Raw genomic sequence first — 12951 nt, forward strand, 5'->3', positions numbered from 1 at the left:
GAGAGAGAGAGAGAGAGAGAGAGAGAGAGAGAGAGAGAGAGAGAGAGAGAGAGAGAGAGAGAGAGAGAGAGAGCTACAAAAAGTAGATGAATCAATAAAACTTAAGAGGGTACAAGAGATGGAGAACCCTTAAGACATAACCAATATACACAATATAGACACCAATAGCATGGGCTTATTACACTGTAGAGCATGCATAAGCTATAGTAAGGGAATAAACTGCATGAGCTCATGAGAGAGAATGGGGAAGACTCAATAGGGCTGAAGAAGGCCTCTTGGCTCTCTCTTGCAAATTACAAAGGAGAATGCCTCTTTATATAGGCCTTGAGGGTGTTTAGGGAGGAGGTTAAGATAGAATAGGAATTAACACCACCAAAGCTGCTTTAAGGCGGTTCCACCAATGTGGAAGCTCCATCTAGATATTTTGTTGAGCAATTTTGTACTTAATCAAGTTCCATCATAGGTGAGTTGTCTCTATTCTCCCCCCCATAGCTTGAGTCCAAGAGCTCCCCTATAAAAAAATATAGAGAATCTTTATAAAATAAGATAATATCTAGCAATAATGGAGAGAGAGTAGTGAGAATTCATACATTACTACTACAATTAAGGATGATTTGAGGGTGATTTAGGAGGGAAATTCTAATGGTTTATTAGCTTGAGAGAGAGGAGAAGAGAGGGAAAAGGGTTGGGAGTCTAATGAATGATGTTTTATGGAAGTGTTAAGTGTGGGGAAGAAAGTGTGGATGTGTATAAAATTGGGAGGTAGTCTCCACTGCAGTTGAAAAAAGTTGACGTCCATCATTTTGGCCATATCTCCCAACTCACAGCTCCAAAAAATTATAAAAAAAATACCAATCGAAACTTCAGCTCACGCGCTACAACTTTAATGTTGAAAAGTTTTTTTGGATTGAGTGAAAGTATTTTTAAAAAATCTTACAAAATTATGTGCCTGATTTTTCTTCCACTAATGCTTCCAAGAAGGGTCCCATTTGTTTGAGTTATCATAAGGCTCCAAAGCCATGACATTATGTAACGTGTCCCCTAGTATCATCCAGGACACGTCTTAGCAGTCCATCGGAAAGGATGTCTAGAAAGCTCCACCCGACACTCCCATGGAATGTTACGGGTTTTGCGATCTAGTTCTTCCCGCGTCTGCCACGTAGCGGAAGTATCCTGGCGGTTTCCACTTAGGATCGACCGGAATTAGGGTTTTCCTAATGGGTCACTAGCTAACAGCAATTAGCGTCAGACTCGAGCGAACTACTTTACGCAGAAACGCCAGGTCCGAAGCGGATTCACGCTGCACTTGGTTCAAGGAGAATGGAAAACGAGAGGGATGCAAAGCTCAACCTCTCTGCCATAAGGCATAGTCCCATTCCGTTCCCCTAAAACAACGTAAATCGGGTAAGACGTAACTCTAGATCATCGTTCTCGTTATTCTTTTTGATGATGATGATCATTCCGCTGTCTTTCGAGATTTATGAGAAAAGTTCCCGGCTAACCGGGACCACCCAACCGTAGGACGGACCCATGGTCCATCCTCCGCACTTTCCTCGGTTTGTTTTAGTTATGTAATTATCTAACACATTAATTTGACATATAACAATCATCTTCTTTAATTAATCTTGTTTAAGCACTAGTTCCTTCACATAATCTTATCACGTGACATATAAAAACAATATCAAGCAAGTTCTTTCAACATCTCATCATTTTATCTTTGAATTACAAGAAGTTCCGCCCATAGGCTTATCCATAATCTGCCCGGAGGCTAACAAGTAATCTCCAGGGATCACTATTCCAAGCTTCCGCCCGTCAACTAGTATACGCACTTTGGTAGTCTTGGGAAAAGGTGAAAAAACCATGTTCATGTATGCTTAAAGGCATTTTTGATAGGACAATCATGTATGCTACTGCAAGGCATTGTTGAGAAATACAGAGATATGTTATGGTTCATCTCTATTTTTCAAGATCCATATGATTGACATTGACATCAAGTTCTGTCGTCTGAGGCACCTCGGTGGTGGCTTAATCACCTATTTCTTGGATATCCATGGTTCTCTTTTGGTGGTCTTTGTTGTATGAACTGGGCTTCGGGATCCAATCTCGAGTCGCGTTAGCCCCTTGTGCAGGACCCGGAAGGCGAGGGATTTATGGCCAGAGCCCCCCCTGGCACCCAAGTGTCCTCCTGCTCCAAGTAGAACTCAACGGAGAGACCTCTCGTGGCGGGTTCGGTCCACGTTCCCGGCACGGTCAAACAACCCCCTTGGTTACGGTCAGGCAGGCAGTCGGGGGTAACTGAAGCTGCCTCTCCCTTCAGGCTTTTAACCTGAAGTATAGATACTTATTTAATTTGTAATTCATAAATCAAACAGAGCTCTAAAATCTCTAGCAAGCACAAACATTTCCATTAACCAACCCAGTTGTATGGCAAACTGCTAAAGAAGTGTTCTTTCCTTTTTGAGTGTATCAGCAGTCGTTCTTAAGATGTCTTGTAACTTGGCAAGATTCCTTATATTCGGATGTAGGGTATACCTAGCTTGGTTAACCCTAAGGTACCGTAGACATGCTAGTTTCTATTTTACAACTTTTCTTATTTTGAAGGATATCCAAAAACTACGTCTTTTTGCAAGATAACTTGCGTAAGGATCTGCCGTCTTTGAAAAGGGTTTTTCCCTTTTCTTCTTGTGAATCAATTCACAAAATGATTTCATATATGTTGTGCAAGTCAGACGATGGGATAATCTGTTTAGACTCCTTAATCTGACGTATGTCAGGCCTAGGGTTTCTTCATTTGAAAACCTTAGGGACGAACCCTAATTTCTTATCTTTATGAATTTATTGTCCTTACGATAAGGTAAGTAGTCCAGTGTTTTAGGGTATGAATGTTTCTACGTTTAGATTGGTCCGGTTATCTTTTGGAAAGATTGATTTGGTCAGCTTTAGGAAGGTAATCTTACTCGTCTTGTCACGGTTTTACTATCTTTGATTACTTTCTCAATTAACACAGTTTAATTTGGCATATAGCATAATGCCATGATGATACAAAGAGTGACGATACTCCTTGGGACAAATACCTAGCTAAGGAATTGGTGAATACACACTTTATTTGTTCCAAGTCCTCAATTTGCAGGGGAAAAGTGTTAATGAAGTATCATCCAGCAATTCCCCATTACATTTTCTTCCCAAATGATTTCGTATGTCTAATTTTTATACTTGTTGATTTCTAACATTTAACTTCCGTTTTCTTTAAAGATAAACTCATGCCAATTAACAACAGTTGCCTTGCAACTAGCAAAGATAACTCTCTAGTAGTTTGAGCATTGAAAGAAACCTTTCATGAATTTAGCCATTTTGCCATGATTCGTTGCGAAAAGAATAAGACTAATGGAGCAAGATATAATTTCTTCATTTTAGGACTATAATACTATAGTAAATGAATAGTATTGCCTATTATTTTATAATGCTTGATGCAATTTGAGGAAAGCTAATTTGAATCCATTGTCATTCATAAGCTAACTCCTTCGTTAGAATTAATTTGAACAAATATATATATTTCCTTAATAAATTTTCTTTTCATGACTGACTAAAACCTGAATTAACATCAAGAAGACAACCTGGCTTTGTGGTGAGATATCCACATGGATACCGGGAGATGACCCTCCCGCGGCTATGCCTTGGACTTTCTTAGGAGGCATCGCAAGTGTGGTCCGTTGAACGTGGAAGCAGCTTTACAACTTCTCCTTAGAACTCCACCGTCGCTCCTTGCACCGTTCGTCAAAGTAGTTTTTGGAAGGTTTCCCTCCTTGAATTCGGGAATTGAAAAGGGTATTTTTAGAAACTTTTACAACTAAGACCCATTGAAGCTATGGGAAAGGCTTAATGGTATTTGTAAGCTCGCACGAACGGAAATAACAAGGTGTGGAGAAGACACAAGGTGTAGGAGAGCTTTAAGGAAAAATAATAGCCGTAAAGATTATAAGTAAGGGTCTAAGGGCCCTTAGATCAAACTTGGAGAAAAAGGGCTTATGGGGGCTTACACATGGGGGAGGGTGAAAGGTTTTTGATGCCAAGGTAAAGGCTTAAGGGGTAATCACGGGAGAAGTGGTTTTAAGAGGCCACAGGAAGAGTGATTCCAAAGCCAAGGGGATAGGTCTTTTAGGGACTATACACAGGTAAAGAAGTAATAAGACCCTTAAGGCCTTTGTGCTCGGGGGGGGGGGAAAAGTGACTCCAAGTGAAAGAAAAGGGCTTTAGTACGAGGGTGAAAGGGGATTTAAGGGATTTTTAAATCCCGGCAGAGGGGGTTCTAATACCCATGGAGAAGGGTTTTAGATATGGGGGTAAAAAGGGCTTCATAACGTACAAGGAGGGGGTGAAAATTTTTGAAATCCAGGGGAAAGGGTTTTAGCACGGGGGAGGGGAAAATGAAAGGGGGCTTAAGGGATTTTAACCCCGGGAAAAAAAAAAACAAAGGGGGTAGTAGGGTATATGAAGGGGGTTTAAAGAGCCCCCCCCCCCTTTTTGGAAGCTTCCAAGCTTCCAGAAGCTTTGGGGGGTGGTTATGGTCGTCCGACCTGGCGGGGGGGGGGGGGGGGGATTTGGAGGCGGCGGCCAATCAACAGCGTCCCGTCCCCTCTCTCTTCACAGCGATTGAACTTCGGCAACGGCATCGATTCTCCTCACAGTCTCCCCCCCAGCCTTCTCTCTGTCCTGCGGCCCCTCCCCTCCCCTCGTTTAAATAGTGGAGGGAGGGGGATCTTCTCCTTCTGCGTGTCAACACGCATGCCCTCCCTCCCTCCACAAGCTCCACCAAGGAGCTTCGTAACTCCTTCTATTCCCCTCCCCCCTCCAGCTCATCAGTCGGCTGGAGGGATAAGGGGGGGAAATAAAATAAAAATTTTTCAAAAGCTCAATCAATTATTTTCATGCGGACTTTTACACATTATGACCCTCACATGCCTTTTGGATGGCTCCAAATCCATTTTATGTCTTTTCTTTTCACATTACACATTTTCCCTTCACCTTACTCCTTTGATCTTTACTCTTCACCTCCCCTTGGTAAACCGGTCCATGAAATATTTCCATCCAGTGATTTCTTGGATTTTCCAAGAGGTTGTTCCCACCCTCTTCTTTATTTCAAACCTCAAAATGTACAAAAAATCAACAAAGTGTTAGAAATTTTTTTTTTGGTGATTTTCTCAGATCACCAACCTCACCAACAACTCTTGGACCTCGAGATCCAATACCCTTAGAGGCCCCTTCTCAGAGGTTCGGGGCTAAGTATCAAGCATAACCCTAATCGTGTCACAATCCGCCTTAGTGCCAAGATGATTAGTTGGCCAATAGGGGAACAACTACTACAGAGCAACTTCTAGTGCATCATATGGGTCCGCGGGATTAAATACATTATGATCAAGACTCCAAGACCCAACCACAGGGATTAGATGTTTCAAGTGCAGGGGACCCCACTATCAAAACTTATGTCCCATTGATGACACAACCTCATCAAGTGGGTCTAGAGTACCATCCACTAGTGCATATGGAGGAGAGGAGCCACAACCCCCATGCATCAAGGAAATTCCCAGTGAAAGTAATGAGAGTCGAGACCATCCAAGGATGGGGACAATTGGTGCTCATCCCCAATGCATGGTGGCCCGCGTAGTTGCAATCCAACACTTATACCTCAAAGATGGAGTGAGTGAAGGGGATTAAGCCATCATGGTAGACACAGAAGACACCCACAACTTCATTACCCCGGATTGTGTAGCCAAACATTGGCTCAAATTTTCTAAGACCCCAGAAGGGTTAACAATAATCTTTGCATAAGGAGAAGCCAAGGAAGTTAAATAGGTCTTTGCAGTGCAAGTAGAAGTAGGGAAATGGAAAGCCAAACTTAACTTCTTAGTCATTCCCATGGACGATTTTGAAGTCATTTTAGGCCTAGAGTTTTATGACAAGTATGTCATTGCAATGTTTAGGAAGGGAGTTAATGAGATGATACTGGATATGTAAGGATAGGGCGTTAGAGTACCCTGTGAGAGAATGCAACTGCGAGACAGGATATCAATCAAAGTGCAAATGAAGGATAACAAGCATGGAGTCTCATGCCAAATTGTAAAATGAGTCACTAACTAACCAAGAGCACCAACCCAAGTATCGCCTTGCTAGGTTACCCATATTAGGCCTTGCATCATGACCTAGAGTATTTGGTGGATAAATTAATAAAGTAGGGAGACATGGTGTATTTATGCATGATTCGGCCCATTGAGTAGGAGGTCACTAAGAAAGCCCAAACCCCAAGTTGGCAATATAGAAGTGGAAGCAATACTTGAGAAGTTTAAGGATGTGATGCAAGCAGAACTACCCAAGGGCCTACCACCCAAAAGAGAAGTGGACCACAAGATCGAGCTCATCCTAGGACAGTCCCATCGGCTAGAGCTCCTTATCATATAAACCACACTGAACTCATGGAGTTGAAGAAATAGTTACAGGAATTGGAAGAGCAAGGTTTCATTTGACCCAACAAATCCTCGTTTGGTGTCCCAGTGCTGTTTGTCAAGAGTAAGGATGGGGGACTCCGACTTTGTGTAGACCATAGGGTCCTTAATAAGATCACCATAAAAAATAAGTATCCCATGCCCTTAGTTGAAGACCTCTTAGTAGATAGGCTACATGGAGCCAAATACTTCAGTCGTATAGACCTTAGGTCGGGGTACCATCAGATTCGCATAGCAGAAGAAGAGATTCCCAAAAAAACCTTTCATACCCGATATTGAAGCTTTGAATGGTTGGTCCTATGTTTTGGATTAAGTAATGGGCCGGGCACCTTTTGTGGCCTAATGGATGGAGTCTTTTGGCCCAAAATAGATGTCTTGATCATTATCTACATAGATGATTTCCTAGTGTATAGTAAAACTCTAGAGGAATACAAAAGATACTTGTGCCTAGTTTTTGAGAAGTTGAGACAACACAAAGTGTATGCCAAGCTTGAAAAATGTGAGTTTGTAGGGCAGGAGTTAGAGTTTCCAGGGTTCATTGTAGGTGAGGCCGGCATCAAAGTAGACCCAAAGAAAGTAGTAGTAAAGAATTGGCCCGCGTGTTAAAGACCATGAGGAAATTTTAGGAATTCCTAGGCTTCATGGTATTTTGTAGAAGATTCATCAAGGATTATAGTCTAATCATTGCAGCACTATCCCACTTGACCAAAGGAGATAACAATTTTACATGGAGAAGTGAGCAACAGGCTGCTTTTGAGGTGATGAAGAAATGTATGAGTCAAACCCCTGTCCTCAAAGTACCCAACTTCAGAAAGTCCTTCAAAATCTCCACAAATGCACGTGATTATGGCATTAGGGAAGTGTTGATGCAAGATTGCCACCCCATCGCTTATGTATCCAAGAAGTTCATAGATGCCAAAACCAGATGGAGCACACATAAGAAGGAGATGCTAGCAATGATTCATTGCCTTAGAAAACGGAAGCATTATGTCCAAGAAAAACACAAAATGGTCTTCATAGACAACATATCCCTTAAATACTTCGAGTCCCAACCAAAGTTTTTTGCCAAACAAAGAAGCCTGATAGCTTGACTTTCTAGTAGAGTTCGACTTGGAGATAAAAAAGAAGCTCGATTCCACCAACAAGATAGCAGATGCTCTAAGTCGTAAGACTGATTTAAAAGCCGTCAGTATGGTCATCAACAACTTCCTCGAGCTAGTGAACGAGGATTTGGAACATGACCAAGAAATGCACAAGATTATAGAAGAGGTGAAAGCTAACAAGACACCGCATGGCATGTATATCCTAGAGGAGGGAATTCTATTTGTAGGTAGCAAGACTAGCCTGGAATTGAAGAAGGTCATATTACATAAAGTGCATGATGGAAAATTAGGTGGCCATAAGGAACAAAGCAAGACACTTGAAGTACTCAAAAAGTAGTTCTTTTGGCCAAACATGAAGGAAGAAGTCATAGACTATATCAAGACATGCCCTACCTGCCAACTCATGAAGGCACCATGCTCTAAGCCAGCAATATTACTTCAACCAATGCTAGTAACTAGCTGGTCATGGGATGCCATTAGCATGTATTTTATTGTGGAGCTCCTAGAATCCCATGGTTACACCATCATCTTTGTAGTGGTAGACTATATCTCAAAGCAAGCTCACTTCATACCTGCTAAGCCACCATTGAATGCCAAGGAGGTAGCCCGCCACCTCTTCTTCACACGTGTTCAAGCTACATGGCTTACCCTTAACCATAGTCTCAGATAGAGATGGTAGATTCATGAGTGACATGTGGAAGGAACTCTTTAAGACTCTGGAAACATAGTTGAGATTCTCATCCTCCTTCTACCCCAAGATAGATGGGTAAATAGAGAGAGTGAACCAAGTCATTGAAGACTACCTCAGGAGCTATATCTGGGTGGATAAAAAAGATTGGGCCTTGTACCTGGATGTGATCGAGTTTCATTACAACATCTCAATCCACTCCTCGGGTTACACATGTTGGGATAAAGGCCCGTTTAACCTCCATGTATAGTACATGCACATTATTTAGCTGTACACGTGAATGCAACCTTACGTGCCCTAAGTATGAATACATTTTATTCTGTGTAACTCTTCCTCTCTCTCATCGGTCATCACACTTTGATGCTCACCAAACTTTTGCACATCCGCCAGCTGAGCTCCAACAATTGGTATTATAACTTAAGGCTTCGCGTGCTTCTCGAGACCACTAAAAGGAGACGAGTAGTGGGCAGCTCATAGGTGACAGTCAAGTTGCAGGTGACACTGTAGCGTGTGTAAGCGACTTGTTACGATAGTGACGAACAAACCAGGCGACAGTCAAGGGACCAAACGGCAAGTCCAAGGACGACAGAGATGGCAGTGGACTAAGGACGACAGAGATGGCAGTGGACTAGTCGATGGGCGGCTGCCTATAACAGGCGACACGGGACATCACTGAAGCGACAGAGGTGGCGACAGGGACTAGATATGAGAGACAATCAACAACTGAATAGGCGAGCCAAATATCTTAGATTTGTGCAATTTTGAGCTAAAAAATTTGGGGCTTTTCTCGGTTGTGACATTGAGGTTAGAATTTGCAGACTTTGCATGTGGTGACCTTAATTGAATTGAGGATTTTACCAAATTTGTCAAAATTTTGCTCTTTTGAGCAAAATTTATTGACATTGGATCCCAGAAATTTGAGGCTTTTCATGTATTGATAAAATTTTGCTCAGCTGGGTCAGATTGGTTGACATTTATGCGAATTTGGACTTGAATTTTTTGGGGTTGTACAAAATTTAGTAAATTTTTGCATTTTTTCTCGTTTGATGGCTGGCTAATGTACACAAACATCAAAGACTTATTTCTAGTTGAGGAAGAAAAACAGCGTGTTTGCTGGTTGAGCTTGTGCTTTTGCATTTCAGGGGCATTTACCCTTGTATTTGTGATAAAATGACTGCAACTTCTTCCATTTTAGACATCAAGAGTTTGATGGAAATCAAACTATTTGATGGTTATGGCTTTGACCTTTGGAAAGACCGTATGCAATGAATATTGTTCCTAAAGGATTGTGAGGACGCTTTGTAGGAAGATAAACCCATACTAATGTCTGATGCAGATTGGGCCAAAGTCAACAAAAAGGTTGTGGCTTACATTAAGATGGGTTTTGATGGTATCAAAGTGGGTTTCAAGTTAATGAGCCATTTGGCCACTAATTGGGTCATTCCGGTTTGAATTTCTGGCTCCCTCCACTTTTCCATGAATCTCTTACATAGCTCCATAGCCACCCACCTTCATTGGAGGATTTGAATCTCTCTTTCCTGGCATTATCAACTCTTGCACTCTCTTGAAGAACTCTTCATTGACACAGGGCGCTCCTGCCCATCACTTCAAAACCCGACATTGGTGGTTCTGCTCTCCAACATTGCGCCTTTAATCAGTCACTGCCATTTCCTGCCATGTTTTTGGTTGTAGTGCTGCCGCGAGTGAGACAGGCCGCAATGCTAATGATCTTCATGGGGATTTTGAAGACCCATACCTAGGCTCTCTCCCTCTCAGAGGGTTTTCCAAATATCCACCTCTATGAGCTGTAATCAAGGAAAAATTGGGCCCCTGTCTGCAAACCCTAAAGGGCAGCCATAGCCATTAATCTCAAAGCTCAAATTTTACTTCATTTTCCTACTTCCTTTGTCTCAGTAATGTCATTGACTCTCTGATCTGCTACAACACTAAGTTTTCAGCTAAGCTACCACTTTAAATCAGCAAGAAGAAGATTCAACATCAAGTGCTTCAACTACATAGTGTTTCTTGACACAGATCTAGTTACTCTTGTCACTACTGTGTTATCTGACACAATCAGCTTTGCCTTTGATCAAGTCTAAGTTTTTTGTGCAAGGATGGGAAGACTTGGATCTGCAAGACCTTGAAGATTCCAAGTTCAAAGGGCATACTGGTCACCTAGTCACCTAGTCACCTAGTATCTTTGATACTAATCACTTAGTGCTTCTTCACCTAGTACTAATCACCTAGTATATCTGATACTAATCACCTAGTAACTCTTCTGCTGCTGAAATCTAAAACTTTTGGAGTTGATTTGCTCTGCTGATTGTGCAACCTCAACATGGGCAAGGACTCACCAACATCTCGATTCAATGGTGTCGGATTCCATATATGGCAAACTAGGATCAAACCGATCCTAATGAAGAAAGGCTTGTGGTCAATCACAAGTGGTCAAGAGAAGAAACCAAGGGAAGTTGCACTTTCAGTCGTATGGGATAAAAATGATGATAAGGCTCAAGCTATTATCAAGCTTGAACGTGATGATAGTTACATTCATCATGTTGATGATTGTAAAATCTCTCACGGGACATGAGTTCGATTAGAAACTGTGTTTGGAGCTCATTCAAAATCCTCAAAATATGGCTTACTGATTGAATTTTTCTGGCTTGACATGCAAAGCAATACCTCACTTGTAACTCATTTGAATTATATGGAAAGCTTATTGACACAACTTGTAGGAATCAACTTGAAGATGGATGAAGACATTTGCATTGGAGTGCTTCTCAAGAGTCTTCCACCTGAGTTTGATAATGTGTCTACCACATTAATCAACATGCCAAAGCCGAAGCTTGTGGATATCAAAGTCTCTCTCCTGGGAAGAGGAAAATAAGATTATGAACAAGGGAGAAACAAGCATCCCAAGAGGAGACCAACAACTCCTCTATGTGAAAGGGAAGAAGAGCACAGTTTGTGACTTTTGTAAGAAAATTGGGCATATTGAGAAATTTTGCTATGCTAAGAAAAGGTCTCAAAGAGCATATCTTGCTACAATCAAAGAAGATGAATTCAAGAATGAAGGAGAAGAAGAAGAAGAACCTTAAGAACAAAAGGATAGGACTCGCTAGTCCCTCTTTTGTAGCTCATTTTTTGATAGACTTTTTTTAGTTTAAAATGTGGACTTTCCTAATGTTCCCACCATAAGCTCCTATACTCCTCATGTAACCTCTGCACGCTATAGCCTCTACACACTTAGTGAGGCCTTGTAAGAGCCTCTAGCTTTGTATGGTTTGTTTTTTCCATGTCTACACACTTAGCAAGGTTCTACTCATGACAACCTCTGTATACTCAGTGTCTTTCTTAGTTGTGATTGAAGAGGGGTGTTGATAAATGTGCAATCACATCTACCATAGCCTTTGTGTAAGAAACAAACAAACAAAGAAACACATTGCAAATAAATCCTTAGACTAGGTCATGTATGCATGGTTTATTAAAACCACAATTGGTGAATACCACAGTCACTTTCCACCTTTCCTCACCTACCAATACCACCTATTGTAAGCCTATAAAAGGCACTCATCCCCACACTCATTCTATCAGTCATTCTCATCAGTTGTACTTGCATTATGCTAGGATAATATCAGTTGTTCTTCTTTATCAATGTTTATGTCTCATTATGATTGTCTATTTGCTCATCAGTGATCCCCCTTAGCATGCATCCTCAATATTTTAACATATAGAAAATAACCATGCTTGCAACATTGATGGGATTGGCAATGTACACTTGTCTTTAGACAATGGGCAAGAGCTTGTGTTGAAAGATGTTAGATATGTGTCTGTCATTAAAAAGAGTTCTGCTATTTGTTGGTTAGCTTGACTTGCATGGCTACACTACACTGTTTGGTGGTGGTTTGTGGAAAGTGAAAAAGGGTTCCATGTTGGTTGCAAAAGGAACCAAGAAGGAGACTTTGTGGAGACTTTGTATTGTTTGCACGGTAAAGCCTTGAATGCAAAGTTTCTTGCAGTTGCTGAAATTTGCACTCACTTGGACTTATGGCATAAGAGACTAGGCCATATGAGTCAGAAAGGACATGATGTTCTTATCTCTCTGAAGAGGGTTAATGGAAAAGGCTCTAAACTTGAATTTTGTAATGAGTGTCAGTTTGGAAAGAAAATAAAAAATTCCTTTTACTCTGGTGTCTCTCGTAAGTCCAAAGTTTTGGACTTAGTGCATTTTGATGTATGTAGTATGCTTGTGAAATCATTAGGTGGTACTGCATATTTTGTCTCCTTTATAGATGATTGCTCCAAAAAGATTCGGGTATACTTGTTGAAAAAGAAAAGTGAAGTGTTTGTTGTTTTTAAAACTTTTCATGCATTTGTGACCACTCAGATATGTAGAAAGCTGAAATGCTTGAGAACTGATAATGGGGGTGAGTTCATATCAACTGAATTCAAGTCATTTTGTGACTTGCATGGAATTAAGAGGGAGCTTATAGCCCTTACAAACCTTCTTTAAATGGGGTGGCTGAAAGATATAATAGGACTTTATGTGAAAGAGTGTGGTGCATGATGTCCACTGTTAATCTCCCTTATGAATTTTGGGGAGAGGCACTCAAAACCACGGTTCACATTTGCAACTGCTCTCCAAACATGTCCTTAAATAATG

The sequence above is a fragment of the Lygodium microphyllum genome, chromosome 10 (assembly GCF_053477565.2).
Source record: "Lygodium microphyllum isolate KBCC chromosome 10, Lygodium_microphyllum_v1.1.10, whole genome shotgun sequence".
Lineage (NCBI taxonomy): Eukaryota > Viridiplantae > Streptophyta > Polypodiopsida > Schizaeales > Lygodiaceae > Lygodium > Lygodium microphyllum.